This window comes from Cherax quadricarinatus, chromosome 9, assembly GCF_038502225.1.
Source record: "Cherax quadricarinatus isolate ZL_2023a chromosome 9, ASM3850222v1, whole genome shotgun sequence".
NCBI classification, from domain to species: domain Eukaryota; kingdom Metazoa; phylum Arthropoda; class Malacostraca; order Decapoda; family Parastacidae; genus Cherax; species Cherax quadricarinatus.
The window spans coordinates 32814602-32842328 of NC_091300.1; the positions used below are offsets into that span (position 1 = coordinate 32814602).

At 45.9% G+C, this 27727-nt stretch overlaps 1 long non-coding RNA gene and 1 other non-coding gene across 2 annotated transcripts in view; both read right to left on the minus strand.

Moving 5' to 3' along the window:
* LOC128686096 (uncharacterized) overlaps window positions 1–26110 on the minus strand; it is a 52442-nt gene extending 26332 nt beyond the window's left edge. Inside the window, exons 1-2 of the long non-coding RNA XR_008406599.2 lie at window positions 24634–26110; window positions 14987–15538 (exon numbers count right to left, since the gene is read on the minus strand). This is a non-coding gene — a long non-coding RNA (uncharacterized lncRNA). The remainder of the gene's footprint in view (window positions 1–14986; window positions 15539–24633) is intronic.
* On the minus strand, window positions 7148–7229 carry TRNAL-UAG (transfer RNA leucine (anticodon UAG)). The gene has a single exon. It is a non-coding gene; the product is annotated as a tRNA-Leu (tRNA).
* Window positions 26111–27727: the final 1617 nt, after the last annotated feature.

The window sequence follows — 27727 nt, forward strand, 5'->3', positions numbered from 1 at the left end:
AGTGTACCAGTGGCGCCCCTACTCTCACTGAGGATGTCGCATCGCGTGCCAAGTCTTTTGCTTTCTTAGGAAGTGATTTCTGTGTGCAGATTAGGAACCAGTCCCTCCAGAATATTCCACGTGTAGATTATGAAAAATCTCTCGTCTGCGCTCCAGAGAGAACAAGTCAAGTGCTTCTAGGCATTCCCAGTAGTTAAGGTGTTTGATGGAACTTACAGTGCAATAAAGGTCCTCTGTACATTCTAGATCTGCAGTTTCCACCTGCCTTGAATTGGGATGTTAATGTACAGCAGTATTCCAGCCTTGAGAGAACAAGTGACTTAAAAAAAGATCATTGGCTTAGCATCTCTGTCTTGAATGTTCTCATTCATTCCATCAGTTTCCTCGCGGATATGAAAGTGGCAGTGTTGTGATCCTTGAAGGTGAGATCCTCGCACATTATCACACCCAGGTACTTCACATTACTTTTCCGCTCTATTGTGTGATTAGAGTTTGTAGTATACGTACTTAGTTCTAGTTATTATTTCCTCCAGTTTTCCACAACGGAGTAGTTGGAATTTGTCTTCACTGATCATCATATTGTTCTCCGTCGCCCATTGGAAAACTTGGTTTATATCTTATTGGAGATTTGCCGTGTCCTCAATGGATAACACCCTCATGCAGGTCCTAGAATAGTCTGGAAATGATTTCAATGCCGGACTCAGAGTGGAAAGAACTCTCGGAACTCAAAGGTATATTCCTGATTTCAATGTCCTCACTGATTTCAGTCTCGATGTTAATTTAGGTTCTTAAGGTGAGGGTTACTAAGCTTTAATTTTAGTTTTTAGTTTCAAAAGTTTGTTCAGATGTTGAAGCAGTAATACCTTACAAGGTATGCAAGTAATTTACTAATCTCGTATTTTAAAACATTTGAAAGACGTTGGCCGCCTTCCAGCTGTCTGATAGCTCCATAAAAAGAATATTTATTTGTGTGTGTGTGTGTGTGTGTGTGTGTGTGTGTGTGTGTGTGTGTGTGTGTGTGTGTGTGTGTGTGTGTGTGTGTGTGTGTGTGTGTGTGTGTATATATACTCACCTAATTGTACTCGCCTAGTTGAGGTTGCAGGGGTCGAGTCCAAGCTCCTAGCCCCGCCTCTTCACTGGTCGCTACTAGGTCACTCTTCCTGTTCCACGAGCTTTATCATACCTCTTCTTAAAGCTATGTATGGATCCTGCCTCCACTACATCACTTCCCAGACTATTCCACTTCTTGACAACTCTGACTGAAGAAATACTTCCTAACAATGTCCCATCTCTGGAACATCCTGTATGTCCACCTTGTCACTTCCAAACAGTAGTATTTTATATGTCGTTACCATATCCCCCCTTTCTCTCCTGTCCTCCAGTGTAATGTCGATTTCCTTTAATTAACCTCTCCTTGTAGGACATGCCCCTTAGCTCCGGGATTAGTCTTGTTGCAAACCTTTCCACTTTCTCTAATTTTCTAACATGCTTGGCTAGGTATGGGTTCCAAACTGGTGCTGCATACTCCAATATAGGCCTGTTATACACGGTGTACAGGATCCTGAACGATTCCTTGTTGAGATATTGGAATATGTTCTTAGGTTTGCTAGGCTCCCATATGCTGCAGCAGTTATTTGGTTGATGTGCACCTCAGATGTGCCCGGTGTTATAATCACCCCAAGATCCTTTTCCCCGAGTGAGGTTTGTAATCTCCGGCTCCCCTAGACTGTACTCCGTCTGCGGTCCTCTTTGCCCTTCCCCAATCTTCATGATTTTGCACTTGGTGGGGTTGAACCCAAGGAGCCAGTTCTGAACCAGGCCTGCAGCCTGTCCAGATCCCTTTGTAGTTCTGCCTGGTTCTCGTCCTATTGAATTCCTCTTATCAACTTCACGTTATCTGCAAACAGGGACACTTCTGAGTCTATATTTCCTGTCACGTCGTTCACATATACCAGAAACAGCACCGGTCCTATGACCCCTTTGGAACCCCGCTCGTCACAGGCGCCCATTCTGACACCTCGTCACGACTCGCTGATTCCTTCCCGACAGGTATTTCCTGATCCACTGCAGTGCCTTCCCTGTTATACCTGCCTGGTCCTCCATTTTATGCACTAATCTCTTGTGTGGAACTGTCAAAAGTCTTCTTACAGTCCAAGAAAACGCAGTCTACCCACCCCTCTCTCTCTATTGTCTTACTGCTGTCACCCTGTCATAAACGACAGTAGGTTTGTGACACAGGATTTCTCATCCCTGAAACCGTGCTGGTTGTCTTTGATAAGCTCATTCCTTTCTAGGTGCTCCATCACTCTTCAGATAATGTTCTCTATGACTTTGCATACTATACATGTCAGTGACACTGGTCTGTAGTTTAATGCTTCATGTCTGTCTCCTTTTATTTTTTTTTTAAATTGGGACTACATTTGCTGTCTTCCATACCTCAGGTAGTTGCCCTGTTTCGATAAATGTGTTGACTGTTAGTGGCACACACAGTGCCTGTGCTCCCTCTCTCAGGACCCATGCAGAGATGCTATCTGGCCTCATCGCCTTTGAGGTATCTAGCTCCCTTAGGAGCCTCTTCACTTCTTCCTCGGTTATATGTATTGTGTCCAACACTTGATGGTGTACCCCACCTCTCCGTCTTTCCGGAGTCCCTTCTGTCTCCTCTGAACACTTTGAATCTCATGTTGAGCTCCTCACATCTCGGTCGTTTCTTGTGATCTCCCCTCCTTCCTTCCTCAGTCAGATTACTTGGTCCTTGACTGTTTTCCTACTGATGTGGCTGTACAACAGCTTTGGTTCAGATTTGACTTTCGCTGCTATGTCATTTTCGTATTGTCGTTCGGCCTCCCATCTTACCTGTGAATATTCATTTCTGGCTCTACGACTGCTCTCCTTATTCTCCTGGGTCATTTGCCTTCTATACTTCTTCCATTCCCTCGCACACTTGGTTTTGGCCTCTACACCTTTGAGTGAACCAAGGGTTCATCCTGGCCTTCTCTATTTCTGTTATCCTTGGGTATAAACCTCTCCTCGGCTTCCTTGCATATTGTTGTCACATATTCCATCATCTCACTGAATGACTTCCCTGCCAGTGCTCTGTCCCACTGTCCCGTGCAGGAAATTCTTCATGCCTCTGTAGTTTCCACTCTTGTACTTTAGCTTCATTCGTCCTGCCCTTCCTGCTTCCCTCTCTACTTTTAACTATGTATTTGAAGCTTAAAACCACGTGGTCACTGGCCCCAAGGGGTCTTTCATATGTGATGTCCTCAACATCTGCACTATGCAAGGTGAATACTAGGTCCAGTCTTGCTGGTTCATCCTCTCTTCTCTTTCTGGTTGTGTCCCTTACGTGTTGGTACAGGAGGGTCACAGACCGGGCCGCGGGGGCGTTGACCCCCAGAACTCTCTCCAGGTACCACCTCTTAGCCCTCCATGTGACTCCAAGCTCTCCCAGTTAATTTCTTTGTGATTGAAGTCACCCACAGTCAGTAAATTTGCCCGGCTCGCATGAACCCTTCTGGCCACTTCAGCCACTGTCAACCATTGCTCTGTTACTCTCATTATTCTCTTCCCTTAGCCTCCTGCTGTTCTGTGGTGGGTTATGCGTCACTGCAATTACCACTGTGTGTGTGTGTGTGTGTGTGTGTGTGTGTGTGTGTGTGTGTGTGTGTGTGTGTGTGTGTGTGTGTGTGTGTGTGTGTGTGTGTGTGTGTGTGTGCGCGCGCGCGCGCGTGCGTGCGTGCGTCCCCCTACTAAATTCCTAATAAAAAAATATTTTTACTAAAAACCTTTCACATGACTGGTTGAGATACCTGGTGACCTTGAGTGACGAATTGCAATGCAACGAGAAACCTTGCACGCAGGACTTTTACCCGGATCCTTCCACCCCCACCCCTCCCCCCCCCACTGGATAGGCCCTCTACCAGGGTAGGATCTAGAACAAGGCCACTAGATAGATCTTATCCTGGTAGGAACCCTACGACGAGAAAACACATCTTAGGCTCAATCAGGGCAGAATCTAGAACACAGGATAGGTTCTCTACCAGGGTAAGATCCAGACTGGAGCAAGGACAACTGGTATCTGCACACTCAGGCCTCAAGCAGACAGGCTATGTATAGAATGTGACAATTTCTGCAATTTGTCTCGCCTTATTAAGTCTACCAGCACTGCCCACTCAACCGATATGCACACCTCTTATCTGTTTGAACCTGTGTGTGTGATGTGCTCGGTGAAAATTTCTTCGATAGTGGATTTTGTTAGAGGTATCGTTAGGCTTCAGTTGGATTTTACTGTACACAACAATGTCTCTACTGCAGCGGATTTTGAGGCCATATACAAACCATCAGTTTTCTGCTCTTTGTATAGTTCCTATGGTACCGGTACACTTTGTTCAACCATTTACTCTACATTTTTATTAAAACAGAAACCACATCCTCGGTTGTTTTTCTCCGCAACAAGGTTTCCACATCAACTGTGTTCAAGGCTTCAGGACCTCGACCGGATACGCTGGGACTACTAGTATTAGTGTTTTTTTTTTTCCCTCCGACTGACCACACAAGATGTCTCCGCTACAGTATGTGTTGTAATCATCTTCGTTAACTCTTATAACCGGATGTTCACGTCTTGAGGGTTTTCTGTTTTAGTTTCCTTTTCCGGTTCAGCGGGAAAGGCAAGGGAGGAGGAGGGGGGAGATTAGTTGTTTGTCTTGCCGAGTCGCTTCATATAAGACTTATCGGAAAAAAGAAGCTTCAGATTATTAACCCAGGAGGCTCTGGATAACCCAAGAAATGACTTTTCTATAAGGCCCCTTTCCCTCAGGATCCTCTTCGGAAAGTATCGGCTGTAGGCAGGAGTGAATGTACACCTTAAAATAACGTTATGACAACATTAGGACACACATTTTGCTTTAACCGACATAAAAGACGACCAGACACCAGCAATACTAGGTTGATGGAGCGCTGAGCACACGTGTGCTTCATGCTGGGGTAGGAAGGTACTGGAAATAGGCCTAGGGTAAGGTTAAGACGGGAGGGAGGAAAGGGGGCTGCAAGACAATACATTTATGTGGATTAGATTAGACATTCCAGATAGATGAAAGACGGAGAGTAAGAGTTTATTTAGGCCTCGTTCTTAATTTTAATATGAAAATGGCTTTCCAAAGTCAAATTTTGCTAATTTATTATACGAAACATTGTAAAAATTTAACATTTTTAGGGTTCGTACTAAAATAGTAGATTAGGTAGAATTGAACTTGGCATAACATAATCAAGTCAAAGTCACTTAGTTCCACTGGGGTCCTTAATTATTTAAACTTTGTGAGTGAGGAAAATTGGATACAGCAGCAGTGTGCAACTACGCTTTTCCATGTGATAAGTTACACAGTTGGAACAAAAGCTAACTAGAGAGGGTGAGGGGTTGAACAGGAGGAGGGGAGAGAGAGGGGTGGAGGGAGAGGGAATAAGAGGGAGGGTGGGCGGACCACCAATGTAAGGTGAATATGTTACGAGCAAAGATCAATACTGGTGTCTGGGTGCCGAGTTCCCCGCCAGGGTACGCTTTCCGCCTCTCCAACCACCATCTCCTCGTGTAATGCTTCCCCGCCAGGGTACGCTTTCCGCCTCAAACCACCATCTCGTGTATGTCTCCCCGCCGGGGTACGCTGTCCGCCTCTCGAACCACCATCTCGTGTAATGTACCCTCCACAACACTGCAATTTATGGCTCTTCCTTGTATTCCCCTAATTCATCTCAGCCTCTGCCTCCTGGTTCTTCTCTTCCCACTCATCCACACCATCTGTCTTCCTGGTTCTTCCTGTACCACCACAACTGTTGGCTGCTACACTCAGTCTTCAGGCCATTAATTCCAACACTGCTAATCTCATTTAAACCTCTCATTTCGACCACAGAACAAAAATACATACCTAAATCAATAGCCAATTAACTTACGAAAAAAAATCACCTGCAGTTAGGGGCCACGAGCTACGACACACCAAGTGCATTCACAACTAGTAAAGTACGCGCTCTCACCTCTAAAGTGATTTTATGGCGATGGAAGACTGGCATCAGTGGTGCTAGGAAGATAACGTACAATGACACGAGTGCCAGGAAGGTAGACTACACTGACACTACAGTGCCAAGTAGATACAACACATCACTGATATAACGGTACCAAGATACAACACAGCAGTGACATCGCAGTATCAAGAAGCAAAGTAGTGACATTAGTTTCTGGAAGGTACAAGACGGCGGCACTATCAGTACCAGATATAAATCTAGGCTTGTGACATCGTGCTACTCACTCCCCTCCCCCCCGTCTCCCCTCGTGACGGAGGCAATGACCTTCCACATCAACGAAATTTTCCGAACTGGTCTGTTACTCTCTCTACCCTTTCAAAAGAGTTCCTTTTCATTCCGACTCCCCATTATGTTTTTACGGGATAATGGGGATGGGGGGTAAGGGATACCTTTTGTTAATTTCGGAGTCATCTCCCACAAGTCCGGTACCAGACCGAGCAGGCTTTCTTGGTGATGTTTGATCAATCAGGATGTTAGCAGCAGCACGCAGGCCAACATAAGCAAATAGTCCGGCTGAACTTTATTAAGTTTCCTCTTTAAATGCATTAACACCCCTTACATATGAAGGGGTGTTGAAAAGTCGTTGACCCTTTACACTGATTATCAGTGTACTTGTTGCATCCCTGCTTTTCACTGAGAACTTCCTCTCCATCTCTCAGGGAGTAATTAAAGTGTTCAGGTTTAGACATCCCGTTCAGTAACGCCCGTCAGGATGCTGTTGTCTACAAGTGAGATGATGGTTGAAGTAGCAGACTTTAAACATAGCAAGGACAAATATTATTCTAAGGATGCTTATAATTGCTCTCCCCCGTTATCTTACTCTCCTGCTGCTAATCTACGTGGTTTCTGGACCGATATCAGGACTAACTGCGTAGTGCATGTCACCGTGATGAATGTTATGGTTATCTGGGATACTGTGACGGGTGAAGCTTGTGGCTTCATAAATTATGCCACTGTGCCTAACAGAAAAGTGCGGCGTGTGTGTGTGTGTTTGCAGAGGTCGATTCATAGCTCCTGGCCCCGCCTCTTCACTGGCCGCTACTGGGTAACTCTCCTCTGCTTAAAAACAATCTGGCAGTGGTGGGATTCGAACCCACGCCTCCTGAGAGACTGGAGCCTAAATCCAGCGCCTTAGACCACTCGGCCACACCATTGGTGTGGTCATTGGTGGGCGCCATTGGTACACTAAGGGAAAACACCATAAGTGTCCGGGGCCCAAAACTGTTCAACAGCCTCCCATCAAGCATTAGGGGAATTGCCAATAAACCCCTGGCTGCCTTCAAGAGAGCTGGACAGATACCTAAAGTCAGTGCCGGATCAGCCGGGCTGTGGCTCGTACGTTGGACTGCGTGCGGCCAGCAGTAACAGCCTAGTTGATCAGGCCCTGATCCATCGGGAGGCCTGGTCATGGACCGGGCAGCGGGGGCGTTGATCCCCGGAATAACCTCCAGGTACCTCTGTGTGCGTGTGTTAGTTACCATTTTGTTCTAGGTAGGTAGGTGTGTGTGTGTGTGTGTGTGTGTGTGTGTGTGTGTGTGTGTGTGTGTGTGTGTGTGTGTGTGTGTCCTCTCGCGCGCATCTGCACAGCTGCTGCTGCTTCCTACCCCTCTACAACTCCTACCTCTTCACCCACCACCACCGTCTCTCCTACCTTCCACCCTTTCCCAACCACACACCACCCTTCCACCCTCACCATCCTTCAATTACATAACACCGCCATCCTTTCCCAGCTACACGCCAGCAGTATTACGATTCGCCAAGTACACACACCACAACCATTACTCTCCCCAAAGTACACACCATTACCCTTCCTCAACCACACCACAGACACCAAAAACCACATAAACTGCCGCTCCTGCACATCATGCACACATGGTTCCAATACACCTTCCAAGAGTCAACAGTTGTTTTATGGTCCCATGTGTAACAGAACTGCCAAAAGTGTTAACATTTGGACAGCATCGGAGTGGCACGGGCGAAATTTGAAGTTGTGGTTGTGTATATACATAAAAAAAAAAAAACTCATACAGGTATAGGTATATACGAAGTTTAAGTGAAAAAAAATAGGATATTTAGAAACAGAAGAGTTGTTTAGATATGGATATGGCGGATAAACGGAGAGCAGATAAAGGCAAGATGATCAAGAAATGCTTGAGCCGGAGTTAGAAGCGAGAGCTGATTTTTCTGTGGCTTCACACACAATCTACTGATGACCCAGTAAACCGAAGTCGTTAAGTTGTTCGAAGGAGAGGAAAGAGGCTTAGGTAAGTGAGAGGGAAGGTGGTGTCCGGTAGTGCTAGGGAGGGAGGGAAGGTGCTCGAGGAAAGGGATGGAGGTAGCCATGTTTTGATAAGAGTGTGGGAGTGGATAGAGGTAGACAGCCAGATAAGGAAGTGGAGGGGGAAAGCGTTTGAAAGGGCAGTGCTGCTGGCCAAGAGTGGCCAAACTTGACCAAGCCTGGCCAAACCTGGCCAAGCCTGGCTAAACCTGGCCAAACCTGGCCAAGCCTGGCCAAGCCTGGCCAAGCCTGGCCAAGCCTGGCCAAACCTGACCAAGCCTGGCCAAACCTGACCAAACCTGGCCAAGCCTGGCCAAACCTGACCAAGCCTGACCAAGCCTGGCTAAACCTGACCAAGCCTGGCTAAACCTGTGCTTAAGTGTAACCAACAGCCGCTAGCTTTCTGGTCTGTTTTATCCCACTTCAGCTAGATCGCAAACCACCAGCAGCAGCAAGAGGCTCGACAACTTGAGACAACAAAGGAAACAGAAGAAAGTAAAACAAGTATAGGAAGAGAGAAGAGGTTAGAGAGTTGAGAGGAAGTCTTCTTGGTATCTGGTGGAACAAAGGCATATACCTGTAACCTGTTTCGAGCTCTTTCTCCTCGCAGCCCGGCCTGAGCGAGGGGGGAAAATGTGGAACTGACAGAAAAAGACAGACAAGGGATAAAAGAGGAAGGTATGTAATGACTTGCAATGGACTCGGACAGGAACGGGAGAGAAGAGAATGGCATACTAAGAGGCACAGAATGGGCGAACTGGACAGATATCTAAAGTCAGTGCCTGACCAGCCAGGCTGTGGTTCGTACGTTAGATTGCGCGCGGCCGGCAGTAACAGCCTGGTTGATCAAGGCCTGATCCACCGCGAGGCATAATCATTGACCGGCCTGCGGGGGCGTTGACCCCCGCAACAACCTCCAGGTAGAAAGGAGGTAAGGTAAAGCTGCAGTTTATCCAATATTGGCAGCGTGTAGTGTGGGTGGTGGTGGTGGTGGCAGTGTGTAATGGGTGGTCGTGGTGGCAGTGTGTAATGGGTGGTGGTGGTAGTAGTGTGTAATGGGTGGTGGTGGTAGTGTGTAATGGGGTGGTGGTGGTAGTGTGTAATGGGTGGTGTGTAATGGGTGGTGGTGTGTAATGGGTGGTGGTGTGTAATGGGTGGTGGTGGTGGTGTGTAATGGGTGGTGTGTAATGGGTGGTGTGTAATGGGTGGTGTGTAATGGGTGGTGTGTAATGGGTGGTGGTGGTGGTGGCGTGTAATGGGTGGTGGTGGTGGTGGCGTGTAATGGGTGGTGGTGGTGGTAGTGTGTAATGGGTGGTGGTAGTGTGTAATGGGTGGTGTGTAATGGGTGGTGGTGGTAGTGTGTAATGGGTGGTGTGTAATGGGTGGTGGTAGTGTGTAATTGGTGGTGGTGGTAGTGTGTAATGGGTGGTGTGTAATGGGTGGTAATGGGTGGTGGTGGTAGTGTGTAATGGGTGGTGGTGGTAGTGTAGTGTGTAATGAGTGGTGGCAGTAGTGCAGTGTGTAGTGAGTGGTGGCAGTAGTGCAGTGTGTAGTGAGTGGTGGCAGTAGTGCAGTGTGTAGTGAGTGGTGGCAGTAGTGCAGTGTGTAGTGAGTGGTGGCAGTAGTGCAGTGTGTAGTGAGTGGTGGCAGTAGTGCAGTGTGTAGTGAGTGGTGGCAGTAGTGCAGTGTGTAGTGAGTGGTGGCAGTAGTGTGGTATGTAATGGGTGATGGTGGTGGTGTGGTATGTAATGGGTGGTGGTGGCAGTGTGGCAAGTAGTGGGTGGTGGTAATAGTGTGGCAAGTAGTGGGTGGTGGTAATAGTGTGGCAAGTAGTGGGTGGTGGTAATAGTGTGGCAAGTAGTGGGTGGTGGTAATAGTGTGGCAAGTAGTGGGTGGTGGTAATAGTGTGGCAAGTAGTGGGTGGTGGTAGTAGTGTGGCAAGTAGTGGGTGGTGGTAGTAGTGTGGCAAGTAGTGGGTGGTGGTAGTAGTGTGGCAAATAGTGGGGGGGTAGTAGTGTGGCAAGTAGTGGGTGGAGGTGGTGGTAGTAGCAGTGTGGCAAGTGGTGGGTGGAGGTGGTGGTTGTAGGAGGAGCAGTGTGGCAAGTGGTGGGTGGAGGTGGTGGTAGTAGCAGTGTGGCAAGTGGTGGGTGGAGGTGGTGGTAGTAGTAGCAGTGTGGCAAGTGGTGGGTGGAGGTGGTGGTAGTAGTAGCAGTGTGGCAAGTGGTGGGTGGAGGTGGTGGTAGTAGCAGTGTGGCAAGTGGTGGGTGGAGGTGGTGGTAGTAGTAGCAGTGTGGCAAGTGGTGGGTGGAGGTGGTGGTAGTAGTAGCAGTGTGGCAAGTGGTGGGTGGAGGTGGTGGTAGTAGTAGCAGTGTGGCAAGTGGTGGGTGGAGGTGGTGGTAGTAGTAGCAGTGTGGCAAGTGGTGGGTGGAGGTGGTGGTAGTAGTAGCAGTGTGGCAAGTGGTGGGTGGAGGTGGTGGTAGTAGTAGCAGTGTGGCAAGTGGTGGGTGGAGGTGGTGGTAGTAGTAGCAGTGTGGCAAGTGGTGGGTGGAGGTGGTGGTAGTAGTAGCAGTGTGGCAAGTGGTGGGTGGAGGTGGTGGTAGTAGTAGCAGTGTGGCAAGTGGTGGGTGGAGGTGGTGGTAGTAGTAGCAGTGTGGCAAGTGGTGGGTGGAGGTGGTGGGAGTAGTAGCAGTGTGGCAAGTGGTGGGTGGAGGTGGTGGGAGTAGTAGCAGTGTGGCAAGTGGTGGGTGGAGGTAGTGGTAGTAGTAGCAGTGTGGCAAGTGGTGGGTGGAGGTGGTGGTAGTAGTAGCAGTGTGGCAAGTGGTGGGTGGAGGTGGTGGTAGTAGTAGCAGCAGTGTGGCAAGTGGTGGGTGGAGGTGGTGGTAGTAGCAGTGTGGCAAGTGGTGGGTGGAGGTGGTGGTAGTAGCAGTGTGGCAAGTGGTGGGTGGAGGTGGTGGTAGTAGCAGTGTGGCAAGTGGTGGGTGGAGGTGGTGGTAGTAGCAGTGTGGCAAGTGGTGGGTGGAGGTGGTGGTAGTAGTGTGGCATGTAGTGGGTGGAGGTGGTAGTAGTGTGGCATGTAGTGGGTGGAGGTGGTAGTAGTGTGGCATGTAGTGGTAGTAATGTAATGGTTTTTGTGATGGGATGGCACCACAGTGGTTGTTACAGGCAGACAGTGATGTGAGAATGTTATGATGTTAGTAGTGGTAAGGTGGAAGGAAAGTGTTAGTGGTAAGACTGGAAGGTGGAAGGGGTGTTAGTGGTACGAGTGAGGGGAAGGGGAGGCGCAGCCAAGACCCCAGCCGCCACTTCCCCTTCCCCAGATAACCACAGCCGCCGCCACCCCCTCCTCCTCAGATGACCGCAGCCGCCACTCCAACACTCCAGGAGAGCTGCAGTGTTGGAGCTACTGAACCACTACAACCTAGTGTTACAGAACTGCCACCTGTATGCCAATACTACTGAACCAACTCCAAGCACTCGAGGTTACCTGGAGGTTACCTGGAGGTTATTCCGGGGATCAACGCCCCCGCGGCCCGGTCCACGACCAGGCCTCCCGATGGATCAGGGCCTGATCAACTAGGCTGTTACTGCTGGCCGCACGCAGTCCGACGTACGAGCCACAGCCCGGCTGATCCGGCACTGACTTTAGGTATCTGTCCAGCTCTCTCTTGAAGGCAGCCAGGGGTTTATTGGCAATTCCCCTAATGCTTGATGGGAGGCTGTTGAACAGTTTTGGGCCCCGGACACTTATGGTGTTTTCTCTTAGTGTACCAATGGCGCCCCTACTTTTTATTGGCGGCATTTTGCATCGCCTGCCCAGTCTTTTACTTTCGTAGGGAGTGATTTCTGTGTGCAGATTTGGGACCATTCCTTCCAAGATTTTCCAAGTGTAGATTATGATATATCTCTCCCTCCTGCGTTCCAACGAGTACAAGTCAAGTGCTTTCAAGCGTTCCCAGTAGTTAAGGTGCTTGACAGAACTTATACGTGCGACATGAGTGTAGGAATGGTTGGTGGCAGAGTAAGCTGGTATATACAATGGTAAAATACCCACATACATGCAAATAAAACTGATGGCAGTTAGGGAAGGTTCCTTCCTGATGGACAAAAGTGTCCAATGCCATAACATGAATACTAACCTAGGTCAGCTGGTGAACATGCGGACAGCAGGTGATTGGAATTTCCAGTATTGTATAATGAATGCTTTTCCTCTTGCAGGTTTTTCCAGTTACCCACCTGACAAACCATTCACCCTATCAAGTATTTATTCATCAAGTTGAAACTTTTAGCAAATACAAATAAAAGCGGGGTACTGAACTAGTTTGAAGACAAGTGTTAGTTATACAGAGCAGTAAACGAGATAGCAGGAGTGAGAAGGCTCTAGGTAGAGCAAAGATGCAAGGATGACGAGGCTGGCAAAACAAACTTACTACCTTGGAGTTATATATCTTCAGGTGACTGACGTTGCTAACGTGCTCCTTCGTTAACCATAAGGATTTGTTCACTCGCTCCTGTTTGCCATGGAAGCCTACCAAGTCTTCCTGTTTGTCACAAGACTTTCAGACCTTGAACCGACCATGACGCCAGACTTGTTAGCTTTGTATTTTTACTCTTGTTTTTAGCACAACACTAGGAACATCTACCGGCTGAAGAAAATGTCTTGCGAGCTTTATGGATATAGAGGTCAAGCTCCTGTGTCAAGCTAGAATTTTTATTAAAATAAGTTGACAAAATTGTCAAAATTATAAATTACTAACGAGAGGAAAAGAGGAGAGAATGAGAATCAGTCTTGACAAAAAATTCTACGGTAGTGAGAAGCCATATTACCCACGCCATCTTCATCATTAATGCTATATTTATGAGGAATTATTAAAACCGTAGTCGTCGTTCGGCGCCAGGAGAAAGGGTGGCAGTCAGGTTTGAGCCGAAATGCAGGACAGCTCTAAGTCCCTGGGTCAAGAGCCGTTCACCCTTCTCCCCACCAATCAAGTCATCTGTCCCTTGAAGGCTGGCCATCATCATGAGCTACATGTTGCATATTGGAAACATTTGACAGGAGGAACTGTTCCCAGGTTTCAAGGATCTACGCTGCGACAAAATGGCGTGAATAAACGGAAGAGATGTGCTTTTGAATGTGGCAAGAGTATGTGGTTACTTTTGATGGTGAGTACAGTATTGTATTGCGAGTCACAGTTCAGTTCACTTCACTCCTGGCTCACCATCCTGTCTAACTTAATCTAAGGCTTACTGCAATCTTGTTAAATGTAACCCATGGCTCCAAACTAGTCATACTTTCTGCTCTTTACCAGCCAGTAATTAACGAAGGTAAGGTGCATCCAGTCGCTCTTGGAACAATTTAGTAATTGAAACATGTATACACACGCCCTTAAATTGATTATAAAGCACAAAATAAGACCTCTCACTGCTGTTGATGAAAGGCTAAGAGTATTTTGCAAAAGAGCAAAGCAGAAATGAAATAGTAATAATAATTTCAGTGTTCTGAGGAAGCTAAACGTTCCACTTTGAGGAATTTTGCTTCTGCTGCGTATTAGAGCTAGAGAGAATACTTTTTGAGGAATGTGGTGAAATCACTGATGTCAGTGAGTTATCCAAGCGGCAGACTAGGTGATATTATAAAATATACCCACGAGTTATGCAGCATAAGTTAGGCTGAAGTTAGGATACATTTCTTTAGGTTACACGATCGTAGTGCTTGCCGACAAGTTTACTAAATTTATAAAACTGAGAATTCTTCGCTTGGTGGAAATTATCGGAAGATTTTGAGCAATCAGTGACATGTGAACGTCAGTGAAAGCACGGGTATTCCTCTGTAGACGAGAGAACGTCACTGATATTACGGGTATTCCTCTCTGGAAGCAGGAACGTCAACGAGATCACAGGTATTTCTCTCTAGACGTGCCTCAACTTCATAGTCTTGCCACGTTCACTCAGATCTCTCTACCTGAAGCTCGTGAAATACCTGACATCCTGGAAACCTGTAACATGTTACCTGCTACCATCGCCATTTAAGGCCACTTTATGCCACCAACAGCAATGTTCCATTTACCACCACCAGCAACTCTCTCTTGCTCCACAAGGCAGCAACTCCTGGAAACGCCACCAGTCCCAACTACCCACGCAGTTCTGGGAAGCACTCGAGTGCCTTCTGCTAGCCAACACATCACACAAACTCTCGGGAAAAAACACATTGCGACAGAGGCCCATTTTTACAAGTCACTACAGACACTTCACACAAGATACTGACTCCACTGTGTCGGCCATTCTGTATTATGGCCTAAAAACTTTGTATATCGTGTACAAAAAATACAACAGATGTCGCAGTATGGCTGTGTAAAAATCTATTAGTAAAATTTGCATTTCAGCGTTCTATCAAAACTTTTAAGTTACAAAAAGTTGACAATCACAGAAAATCCAGGGGCCTTACTCATCTCACATGGTTTACTTGTTCAACACTTCCGGGAAGTTTTTGCACGAGTGCGAGCCGTATTTGCGTCTTGGTAGTGAGGGGTGGAGGGAGGGAGAGAGAGCAGGAGGCAGGGCTGCTGGTGGTGGCAGAAGCAGACATAAGGGGCTGTATGGGCGAGGCACCACTAGGCTCTAGAATGTTCTACTCACCTTGAGAAGACAAGCCGGCCGGCAGCAACTGATGTCAAGGTGTCGCCGGCTGAACTTTCAACAGATCCTATGGCCCTAGAATAAGGGCCCCCTTTGCCTTGCCAGCGACAAAGTCCCGTAATGTTGTGCCTCCAGTCGGCAAAGAAGTAGGTATTCCTTAACTGGAATAAATGCGACTAGGTAGGCAGGAGTGTAGGCCAGAGGCGTCCGCTGATGCTCAACCCCAGTGAACAGCTGATGAGAAGCGTCCAGACTGGAGGTTCCATTCCCAGGCCATGTGAGCGCCGCCGTGGTCTGGCTGGTTCTGGCAGCTGCTGCCTCCACCAACCACAGCACTGCTCCGCCTACACGTCACCAGCCGTAGTTGGCCAATCAGGAACCCCCTTCGTGACGTCATCGTACGGTCAGCACCAATTGGGAGGCTTCATTTTTATGACGCTTTCGAAGCGCTGACCAGTCATGGTGAGGGGTTCATAATGGCAAATGTCTACGGTGACGTAACATCCGGCAGGTTTCACGTGATGAGTGGGAAGCATGTCCTCTCTAGAACATCTGAAATTAAAGTCAAGATTTTAGCAATGCAGTCGACACACCCAACCAAAAATCAATAGCCAGTGCGCAAGAACGTACCAATTTTTTTATACATCATACGTAAAACACTTTTTAAGAGTATCCATGCATAATTTAAACATTAATTAATTTCATGCATACTTTATGATCCTTGCATTCTTTACTAGTAAAAATTTTAATCACTTCTTAATGAACGGGAAACTTGCAGGCGGGCAAGTAACATTCTCCAGACTTTATTTAAGCCGGTAAATATTTTCTCGCTATTATTGTTATTATTATTATTATTATTATTATTATTATTATTTACACGCTTCAGCGTCATGGCTTATATGTTCCCTTGGACAGTGTTTAGGCTCACACCACTGACCTACAGTCTTGTACTGGGCCAGAATAATAACATTCTCTCCACCTCCAAGCCAACATTCACACACAGCTCCAAGCCAACACTCGCTCCACCTCAGACAAATGTACTGTAATTTTTAATTAATGATATAATCTTAGTTATTCCAGAAAGACCTCTGATCCTGGCACATAAGCATCACACGTCTTGGAGCTGGGTTCCAGGCTAGGAATAGGCAAGAGTGACGTTCCACAGGAACAAGTATCGGATCTGTTGAATGTTTACAGGAAGACGTAGAATGGCAAGTATTGGCGTGAAGACACAATATGGAGTAACAGAGTGCGAAACATTCTCCCATTGGCTTGTCCTGCATATTGTGTCTTCAGACACACTGAAGCTCTTGTACACAATTACATAAACGACCTTGACGAGGAAATTAATAATAACAACATACAAAGTTTGCTGACAGAACAAATTGACCGGTAACAAATTCTGGCCACACCTAGAAACTTCAGGAGGTCCATCCAGATGTAGTTCGTAGGACCATGGCTTTATCAGCCCCCTTCCTCGGCTGTTGAAACATTCAGGCAATGCATCCTTTGCAAGTGATCTAATTGCTTAATATCCTACATATTGTGTATATGCTACGAACCTTAGTTACAACTTGGGGGAATGAATCACTACAGCGCCTATAAAATGCACAAAATACAACTTATTCCTTCCGAATGCGAGAACTCGGGAATTCTGATTAGCAAAAATCTTAAGCAAGAATTATTGCAAGCAGACCTAAGCGCTAAACCCACAAGGGTCATCCTAAGCAAAAGAACACGAGGTATGCAGTGATTGGTAAATTAAATGCTAGAGAACTTTAATGTGGTCAGCATCACGCGCTTAGAAGCACCTGACGTTTAAGGACGCTAATGAAAATAAGTTACTGAGATTTTTGAGGTTATCCTAGGTAAGTCACACACGTTACTAGGTTATCCTGGGTAATTTACACACGTTACTAGGTTATTCTAGGTAATTCACACACGTTACTAGGTTATCCAAGGTAATTTACACGCGCTACTAGGTTATCCTAGATAATTTACACACGTTACTAAGTTATCCTAGGTAATTTACACACGTTACTAAGTTATCCTAGGTAATTTACACACGTTACTAAGTTATCCTAGGTAATTTACACACGTTACTTTTGTGTACATGTACCTAAATAAATTTACTAACATGGGCCCAGTTAGGTATTTACCGCTCGGTGCCCTAGCATTATTATTATTATTATTATTATTATTAAGGGGAAGCGCTAAACCCGTAGGATTATACAGCGCCTGTGGGGAGGATGTGGAAGGTATTCAGGCTTAATTCAGGGAACTGGAGCACAGATCCAATTCCCTAGATCAAGAGCCCCTCACCAGCGTCAAGGAACCTTCCTTGAGGGGCGGTGCCCTAGCAGCGAAGGGCTCTTGATCCAGAAAATTGGAGATGTCCTTCTTTGGATCGATTCTGATTGTCTTCCATTCCCCAAGGGTCTGTATCATCCACATAGGTTTAGCGCTTTCCCTCATAAAATAAAGTAAATAATACTGTTAGGTGAACGTTAACACTAAGTGAAAGGAGACTTGGCCATAGTCTCCGCTCGCCTTAAAATGAACCCGGGTCCTGTGAATGTCAGCTTATAGTACTAATAATAAGCTATGATTTGACCGTATCATAACGATCTTAAATAGAACTGACCATTGCTTGTAGCAGGGTATTTTATGAAATATTCCTGTATGTTCTCAGCTCAGTTGTAAGCAGGCGAGAAGATACATCATAATCTACTGGAAAATCTTAAGAGGGTTCCAAATCTGCACACAAAAATCTCTCCTTAGAAAGTAAAAGACTAGGAGGACGGTGCAACATACCCAGAATGAAAAGCTGAGGTGCCATGAGTACGCTAAGAGAAAACACAGTAAGTGTCCCGGACCCTTAGATTGTTCAACAGCTTCCCATCATACATAAAGGGAATTACCAATAGATCATTGGCTGTCTACAAGATGCAATTGGAGCACATACCCGAAATCAGTGCCTGATCAGCCTGGCTGTAGTTCGTACGTTGGATTGTATGTGGCCAGCAGTAAAAGGATAGAGGTGAGAAAGTTGGTGCTGAACCCCGAAGGCAAGATTGAGAAACATCTCAATTGGCCTTAAGAGACAATTCCAGTTATTAACAGAGATTAAAGTGTAGCAGTTGTGTATCATTAAGCTACACTGAGTGACGAGTGTCCTTGTCCAGCTACCATGTCTGTCTTCACCAGACACTCGGCAAAGTGAAATCACCCTTCATTTTTATTGGTACCATAGAATTTCAAACAGATGATAAAATTCTTAGTTTACGACAGAAATACCATTAGGGATATGGCAGAACCGTGGCCAGTTTTAGCCAAGTGGAATTTTATACCACAAGCTGAAATATAATGTGCTCTTAGGTTGGTGTACCCCAGGACTGGTGTCCAACACTTGTATGTGCTTACGTTGGTTATTGGTGTACCCCAGTATTGGTGTCCACCACTTGTGTTTAAGTGGATTGTTAGTAGTGTGCTCCAGAACTGATGGAGTCTGTGAATGACGTGATATTAATGGAGTGTGTTGTACATCACTTATGACCATGGTGGTGGAGTACATGGAGGTGGTGATGACTGTTGGTGAAAGACGTGATGGTGCTTAATGTGATGGATGTAGTGGAGGGTGGAGTGATAGTGACGACTGTTGGAGGGTGTGGTGGTAACTAGGGTGGAGGATGTGGTAGTTGGGTGGAGGGCGTGTTGTTGCAAGACTACAGACATAAATTTTGGAAACACAGCTAGGGATCAGTTTTAAGTACTCACAGAATCATTTTTTCTCTAAGAACTATTTCTTACAATTCACACTGCATCAGTACTGTGTTTATATAAACCTACATCATACACACAGTACCAACATGGAACTCAGACCTGGTCAAGTATAACCAGAAAATAGAAAAATGTCAAAAGGTTAGTAAAAAGGAGGGTATCTGTGCTGAGAGGAGTGACCTACGAGGAGAGACTAATGGAAGCGAACTCTATCAAGCTGGAGGCCTGGTCTGTGACCGGGACGGTAACTCTCGCAACTCTCAACATACACACAGCACACTGGTAGTCTCAGTCTGGTTAGGAAATATAATTACTTGGATAAGGAATAATTGGAGGCGACGTTCTTAAGTATGGTAGCTTCAAATACTGGTATGATAGAATTCAAGAGGCTAAGAATCTGAAACACCACTAGCTGCTAGTTGTGAAGAATGTCAAGACCTATGCCTCGATACCCCCCGTAACCACAGCTAAGTGTATACACGGATTCTGAAGCAATCTTATGCCAAAAAAAAAAAACATTAAAAATGACCGTAAATCCTTATAAGAATATTTAGATAAATTGAGGTGATGATAAATGGATGGCGTAATAATTAAACGTAGGTATCACATTATGTAAAGGGGATAAATCAGTAACAGATCTTATGAAGTATTCTGATGGTGTGTTGAAGATAATAAGTAATAAGAAACTCTCTCGCTAGATATTAGAAACGTATAGCAGTGAGATACTCGTATGCTATAATGAACTTCAAAGTAGCCTTGAGGTATGTGGATGGTAAAATGTCAGACTGGTTCTGACATTCACTCAGGGAGTATCAGACATCAAGAAGCCTCAGTAGGGGCCAGCAGCCACTGCATCCTGTTAGTTAAATACTTAAAGGTATGACAAATATGAAGGAAGTGGGACAGGGAGTATATAGATGGCCACCAAGAGGTTCAAACGCCAAGTACAAGGTATGGAGGCTCAAATGTATTTAAGAGGCATGTTGTGTGAGAAATTTAAAAAAAATAAAACTACATATCTGCCAAAGCAAAAGTACAGCCCAAATTAATATACAGCCGCTTTGTAAGGTGCCCGGTAGAAAACCAAGTGATCAGTCTAAAATTAATCTGAGATATGCTCATGAATAAAACAAGGAACTCCTCAAACATTCCAAGAGGTGTTTAAAACTTAATAAGTATGTCTAACTGATAGGCAAAATGTCCGAATACAATAAAAGGCATTTTGAGATGGTAGTGAATTAAGGTGTCAGGAGAAAAACAGAGAAGCTGGAAACCAGCAAAGGTAAAAATATTGCAAGCAAATGTGTAAAAATGACACTTATGCAACCTAACATTGCATAAGTATTTTTTACACAAATGTCGTAATGTTGCAATATTTAAAGAGATAGATAAGAGTCCTTTAATATACATAAAAATTTACATTCGTTCCAAAATGCCTTGTAAAGTGATACAGAACATTCAAACAAAGTGGATAGTAGACCACTTACAGAATATAAACTTCAGCGCTGAACAACAGACGAGTTCAGTGAAATAACAGCATGTCTTATCAACCTAAAATTATATGAAGTTTTAAAAAGAGTTGAGAAAGTGACAGCCATACTGTACAGTTGGAGATTGTCGGAAAACCTTCAATACAGTGCCACGTAGGCATCTTCAATTTGGAAAGGTGACTGGGATAGAAGGGAGAAAACGCTAAGTCCAAGACAAACAGAAAGCAGTCATAGCGAGACGTCGAGTTGTGGAGAAGTAACAGGAAGCGTTCCTCAAGGCTCAGTTTTAGGTCCTGTCTTGTTTTATATTTACACGTCATGGGCCTACCTGGAGAAAATTCTACTTTTTATTATTTGCAGTTGACACAGATCTCGTGAGAACTGGAATGGTAAGGTATTTAAAAAAAAAAAAGAAAAAAAAAAGGAAAAATGGTCCAATAAATGACTTTTCAGTCATTTCAGAAAAGTGTGTGAACATGAGGTAGAATGAAGACAAATACTTTAGTACCATACCAGATGTGAGTGAAGCAGTTGATACAGTCAGATGTGAGTGAAGCAGTTGCTACAGTCAGATGTGAGTGAAGCAGTTGCTACAGTCAGATGTGAGTGAAGCAGTTGCTACAGTCAGATGTGAGTGAAGCAGTTGCTACAGTCAGATGTGAGTGAAGCAGTTGCTACAGTCAGATGTGAGTGAAACAGTTGCTACAGTCAGATGTGAGTGAAGCAGTTGCTACAGTCAGATGTGAGTGAAGCAGTTGCTACAGTCAGATGTGAGTGAAGCAGTTGCTACAGTCAGATGTGAGTGAAGCAGTTGCTACAGTCAGATGTGAGTGAAGCAGTTGCTACAGTCAGATGTGAGTGAAGCAGTTGATACAGTCAGATGTGAGTGAAGCAGTTGCTACAGTCAGATGTGAGTGAAGCAGTTGATACAGTCAGATGTGAGTGAAGCAGTTGCTACAGTCAGATGTGAGTGAAGCAGTTGATACAGTCAGATGTGAGTGAAGCAGTTGATACAGTCAGATACAGTCAGATGTGAGTGAGTTGCTAAGTCAGTTGATACAGTCAGATGTGAGTGAAGCAGTTGCTACAGTCAGATTTGAGTGAAGCAGTTGCTAGTCAGATGTGAGTGAAGCAGTCAGATGTGAGTGAAGCAGTTGCTAGTCAGATGTGAGTGAAGCAGTTGGTACAGTCAGATGTGAGTGAAGCAGTTGATACAGTCAGATGTGAGTGAAGCAGTTGCTACAGTCAGATATGAGTGAAGCAGTTGATACAGTCAGATGTGAGTGAAGCAGTTGATACAGTCAGATATGAGTGAAGCAGTTGATACAGTCAGATATGAGTGAAGCAGTTGATACAGTCAGATATGAGTGAAGCAGTTGATACAGTCAGATGTGAGTGAAGCAGTTGAGTGAAGCAGTTGATACAGTCAGATGTGAGTGAAGCAGTTGATACAGTCAGATGTGAGTGAAGCAGTTGATACAGTCAGATGTGAGTGAAGCAGTTGCTACAAGTAGAAAGAGGCAAGTATCTAAAAGCAGATATAACACTGAACTTACATCTGAGGGCGCATATAAACAGGATAAGATTACCAGTAAATGCAACATTAGGTAATATAACAATTGGGGTCAGGAATCTTACACTATAACTTCGATCAAAAAATTTGCTACCGGATAGTCGCAGAGATAAGAAAACAAGTTATATGAAGAAGAGGAAGACGATGACCATGATTTTGTTGAAGTAATTAACCCAGGATAACCCGATAAAGTTTAAAGAACTAAAACTCAAAGGCCAGATAATGAAGTAGAGAAGATACAGCTACAACATATAAGATACCCAGATATCCACAAGAGTAGAGAGGACAGCGCCACAATGGAGAAAATACTCTAAGGTATTCACAAGAATTGAATTGGACATTACCAGAAAATACACTTGGAGGCATACATAAGAGAATAGGCATGGCAGCCCCCATGCACTGGAATTTATCAAGGTATCTACAAGAGTAGAGGGCACACGGCCACAACGTGTCATTACATGAAAATACGCTATGGGAAAACAGGTGATACATAAATTATGGATAACCTTCCCCAGCCTAGAGGGAACCTTGGTTGATTATACCAGTTCCGAATGTCTTAATAGTACATACGGTGCATACATGCAAGCCTGAGAACTTGCAGGATCAACCAAAGTTCAAGTTTCAATTGCACTTACGCACAACACACACACACACATATATATATATATATATATATATATATATATATATATATATATATATATATATATATATATATATATATATATATATATATACAATAAAATTGTGGTTTTCAGTCCTTTTAATATATCATATTATTTTAAGTTCCCAGAAGTGGTTTAGGGCACCCTGTAATAATCCATTAAAACATCTCACTAGAAACACTGAAAAATGTAGTTGCTGAGCCGAGGTGTTCAACCAGGCTGTCGCATTCAGAGGGCGGGGCATTAAGGGCTGAGTCACATCACCTGGTCACACTACGGGCCGACCACATTTCAAGGCCGGAACGTAAGTGAAGTCGGGTACTCCCCAAAAAGCTTGAGTGCATAACTGGGCCAGGTCTTATCACATGGTCAGCCCAGATCATAGTACCAGCTACATTACTGGGATCAACCGCATCACAGAACATAGCCACTGCAGGTGATCTGTCCTTAGCAGAAACCATAGATGTACCACAAGACTATGATAAAACCATGTCATATGTAAGCCGAATGGCAGAAACTATGCTTTCCACATGTCTACGTCAAAGCAAAGAACTGGGCTGAAGTAGGCCAGGCTTCAACATACATAGGTCTGTATATCCGAAAAGTTGGTTAAAGCGAAGGGTAGGCATGAGCTAAGGACTATACTAGAGAGATTTGTCTGAGGAAGGCTGTATCAGAGCAAAGTCCCAAGCCAGAGTAGAAGGGCGGGCCAGGAGGACGGGCTGGGCTCGCCCTGCGCGAGGCCGGGCGGAGGTGCGCGGAGGAGGCAGGCAGGCTGGCGGGCAGACAGCAGCAGCAGCAGCAGCAGCAGCAGCAGCAGCGTCGCTAGCCAGACGGTGGTGGGGTAACGGGACCTCTCCACCCCTTCCTCTTCTTTCTCTCATTTTTCACTCTTTCACTCTGTACATTCTTATTCTCTTTAACTCTTACTCTATATTCTGAACTGTATCACTTACACTAGAGAGTTGCTCTCTCCGTGTTTCTTTTACACTTGACCTACTTTTATTTTTCTCTAATTTACTATGTACAAACCACTGCAAAAAGTTTAAGATTATAAGCCCTGTACAAACATTTACTCACCAGACAGCCTGTCCTTTACGATTCCTTCATTTTACACTTTTTTTCTATGACAGCATGAATTTACCTATTTAACTTTTCAGTCTCCTTAGCTCTCTGATTCTCTCTCTTTCTGTGTACCCTAACTCTCTCTAACTCTGACTCTCAATTTTGATAGTTTATAGTGGTTTCTGTCTCCTAGACTTTGTCTTCTCTGTTCAGAGACGGTCTCCAAGGAACCGATATTCATGACTTTCTATCTTTTTATCACACTATTTCTATCTTCACCTTCGCTGACTTGAATAAAGCTATCTCATCTCCCCAGGTTAAAGTATAGAATACAAACCATTGTATTCGCAGCGTCCTTGGCCGCCGGTGAGTTGTGCAACCACTAGAGCAACTCAGTGGTAACTCCTAGCCCGGAATCATCACCAAGGCTGTATTCGAGGATGCTTTTGAAATTGTTCCATTCAACAACAGGGATTTGTTTTCGGTTAATGAGCGTCCATCAGCGCTTACTTTTACTAGTTTGTAGTAAGCTACCATACCAGACAGCACTGCCTCTTCCTTCTCCTCCCCTCCGGCATAATCTGACCTGACTGCCTAATTCTACATCGATACGATTGCCAGGTAAAGTTTTTAAGGGTTGGTCAAGCCTTGCCAACCTATCAGAGGTACTCGGAACTTCTTCACATCGGCGATTATTATAATACATTTGTATGTCTATAAGCACCCCACACGCAGAGGATACTGTTTGGAGGTTCTAATGCATTCAAGACGTCGCAATGAAGTGCAGTTCCCTCTGACTATTATAATCAGCTAAAACTGGCTGAAGTTGGTGGGAAAACACGCGTATACCAGAGAACACTAGAAATCAGGACGACCAAAAATGTTCGTTCACATTAAATAACATGGAATTATCACCACTGCATCAAGTGAATTCTGATAATTAGAGACCTGAGACAAAAATACATCCTGGATAATTTTTGTCATTAATAATTTATAGAGGAAACGTTATTAAATAAGGTACGAAGAATTCAGCAAAGATCGTTCACTTATCGGCATTATTGGAAATTCACTTACCCTTCCCAGTGGGCGACAAGACAGCAGCAGATCAATATAAATGTTTGTGTCCCTGGGCGACGCATCACAAGTGTATCAACACATTCCACGGGTGGCGCCAGTGGGTCCCACCTGCTGCTCTCCATACTACCCCATCCACTTTTCTCATGAAAATCCCTATAGCACTGTTCACTCTTCCGACCTGGTGAGAGCGTCCCAGGCTTGCAGGTGGTGGGGCTGGCCAGGTGGGACTGCACTGACCTCGACGAGAAACCTTGGCTGACCAACTTTCACTTCCAGGAAGGCGGTGCGGAGAGCCAGCCAGCCAGCCGACGGCCACGTGGCGTGCTATATTGAGGAACTGAGGTGTTAGGCGCGACACCGGTCCCTCTCAGCCTTAGGGTGCCACTCCCTAGGGCCCCAGGGATAGCAGCGTCATGCCTTGCTGCAGGAAGGGCTGGAGGCTATAGTGTGAAGGCCGAAGGAAGGACACAGGTGGCAGCACGACTGGTGAGGGCAAGAGTTTGGGTTCTATTGCCACTGCTTTAGCGGGAGGTTGGTCTGGGCAGTATCAGTAGGGGAGATAGTTACGATGGCAGCTAGGGGGTAAGGGGTTGCTCAGCGTGGTAGGCCTCCCTGTCGCTGGCCCCGCTGTTGCCGAGTGCCTCTTCCCCTCCCCTTTTGACACCCGCCCAGCTGATGCCTCGCCGCGCCTGCTCCGTCACGTCACGTCACGTTTCCATACGAAGGTTGAGGCAAGGACTCCAGTGACAACTTTAGAAATCTTATCTACGTGATGGTCTTTTTAGTAAAGGGGCATGAGAGATCGTGCAGGTACCGAAAGCATGGTCGAGTAGCACTGGGGTGACAAGTGGTGTGTGTATCACTGATGGATGGGGTGGTGGCTGGGTCAGCAGCAGCAGCAGCAGCAGCTGGTGCAGTGCGGAGGCTGCTGGCCGGTGCGGGAGGCACCCCTCACGTAACGGGTCGCCACTGGCTGGGTCAGCCGCCTCGTGGCCAGCTAAATATAGTCTTTGGGGCTGCTTCCTCTGTCGCAAGTGTAATTTCCGGTACTGCAGAAAGGCTGAGCGGGTGGTAAGAGGTGGCCTCGAGGCCTGACTAGCAGTGAGATAGTAGGGCGTGGTGGGCTGTCCTGGCTGCCAGCTGTGGTCTGCTCGGCTCGGGACCCGGCGTGGAAGTGGCGGAGTGGCTCGCTGGCTGGGACCCCACAGACGGTTGCTGCCGCAGCCACTCGCCACTACTTTAACCTCACTTACTACAGCCCTCATCTTGCTGCTCCTCTACTCTCGGTACTCTGCACACCTGCTCCCACCACTCACATGAGCACTCTCAGAGTAATATCTTTCTCCGAACACCAAGAGTGACTGCAGCAATTTGCTGAGAAAATGTTCTAAACTGGCACTTGTGTTAAACGGGCGGGTCATCGACCTTCCTTCGTCTGTCCCCCCGTCTCCCCCGCGTCCCGCCCTTCTAGTCCTGCTGGCGGGATAATAAGCACTTTTCTTATATACTTTGTACACTGTCTGGTGGTCTACTGCTTCTAGGACCCGCTGCGACCCTCTTATATACCAAAACACCGACGACATGGCACAGATGATGAGTCAGGGCGAGCCAGACAGGGGGGGAGGGGGGACTGGCCAGCCTAACCCCTTACCCCTACTCCCCAAACATCCACCACCCCCCGCCCAGGGAGGGAGTATCGATCTCTCGCTCACCTTACGGAGGTGGCTGGAGAACACCAGTCATTTGTTCTTCTCTTGTTATGCTGCCTCTGGCGTGGGTCCGCCAGCTAACTGCTCCCTATTCCGCCACGCCTTCCTACTTGTATTGTACTAGGAACAGCAGTATTAGGGTGTGTGTGATTCTACTGTAGTAGGGACAGCAGTATTAGGGTGTGTCTGACGCTATAGTAGTAGGAACATCAGCAGCAGGCTACTACTGCATTAGAAACAGTAACAATATATATATATATATATATATATATATATATATATATATATATATATATATATATATATATATATATATATATATATATATATATATATATATATATGTGTGTGTGTGTGTGTGTGTGTGTGTACTCACCTAGTTGAGGTTGCGGGGGTCGAGTCCGAGCTCCTGGCCCCGCCTCTTCACTGATCGCTACTAGGTCACTCTCCCTGAGCCGTGAGCTTTATCATACCTCTGCTTAAAGCTATGTATGGATCATGCCTCCACTACATCGCTTCCCAAACTATTCCACTTACTGACTACTCTGTGGCTGAAGAAATACTTCCTAACATCCCTGTGATTCATCTGTGTCTTCAGCTTCCAACTGTGTCCCCTTGTTACTGTGTCCAATCTCTGGAACATCCTGTCTTTGTCCACCTTGTCAATTCCTCTCAGTATTTTGTATGTCGTTATCATGTCCCCCCTATCTCTCCTGTCCTCCAGTGTCGTCAGGTTGATTTCCCTTAACCTCTCCTCGTAGGACATACCTCTTAGCTCTGGGACTAGTCTTGTTGCAAACCTTTGCACTTTCTCTAGTTTCTTCACGTGCTTGGCTAGGTGTGGGTTCCAAACTGGTGCCGCATACTCCAATATGGGCCTAACATACACGGTGTACAGGGTCCTGAATGATTCCTTATTAAGATGTCGGAATGCTGTTCTGAGGTTTGCTAGGCGCCCATATGCTGCAGCAGTTATTTGGTTGATGTGCGCTTCAGGAGATGTGCCTGGTGTTATACTCACCCCAAGATCTTTTTCCTTGAGTGAGGTTTGTAGTCTCTGACCCCCTAGACTGTACTCCGTCTGCGGCCTTCTTTGCCCTTCCCAATCTTCATGACTTTGCACTTGGTGGGATTGAACTCCAGGAGCCAATTGCTGGACCAGGTCTGCAGCCTGTCCAGATCCCGTTGTAGTTCTGCCTGGTCTTCGATCGAGTGAATTCTTCTCATCAACTTCACGTCATCTGCAAACAGGGACACCTCAGAGTCTATTCCTTCCGTCATGTCGTTCACAAATACCAGAAACAGCACTGGTCCTAGGACTGACCCCTGCGGGACCCCGCTGGTCACAGGTGCCCACTCTGACACCTCGCCACGTACCATGA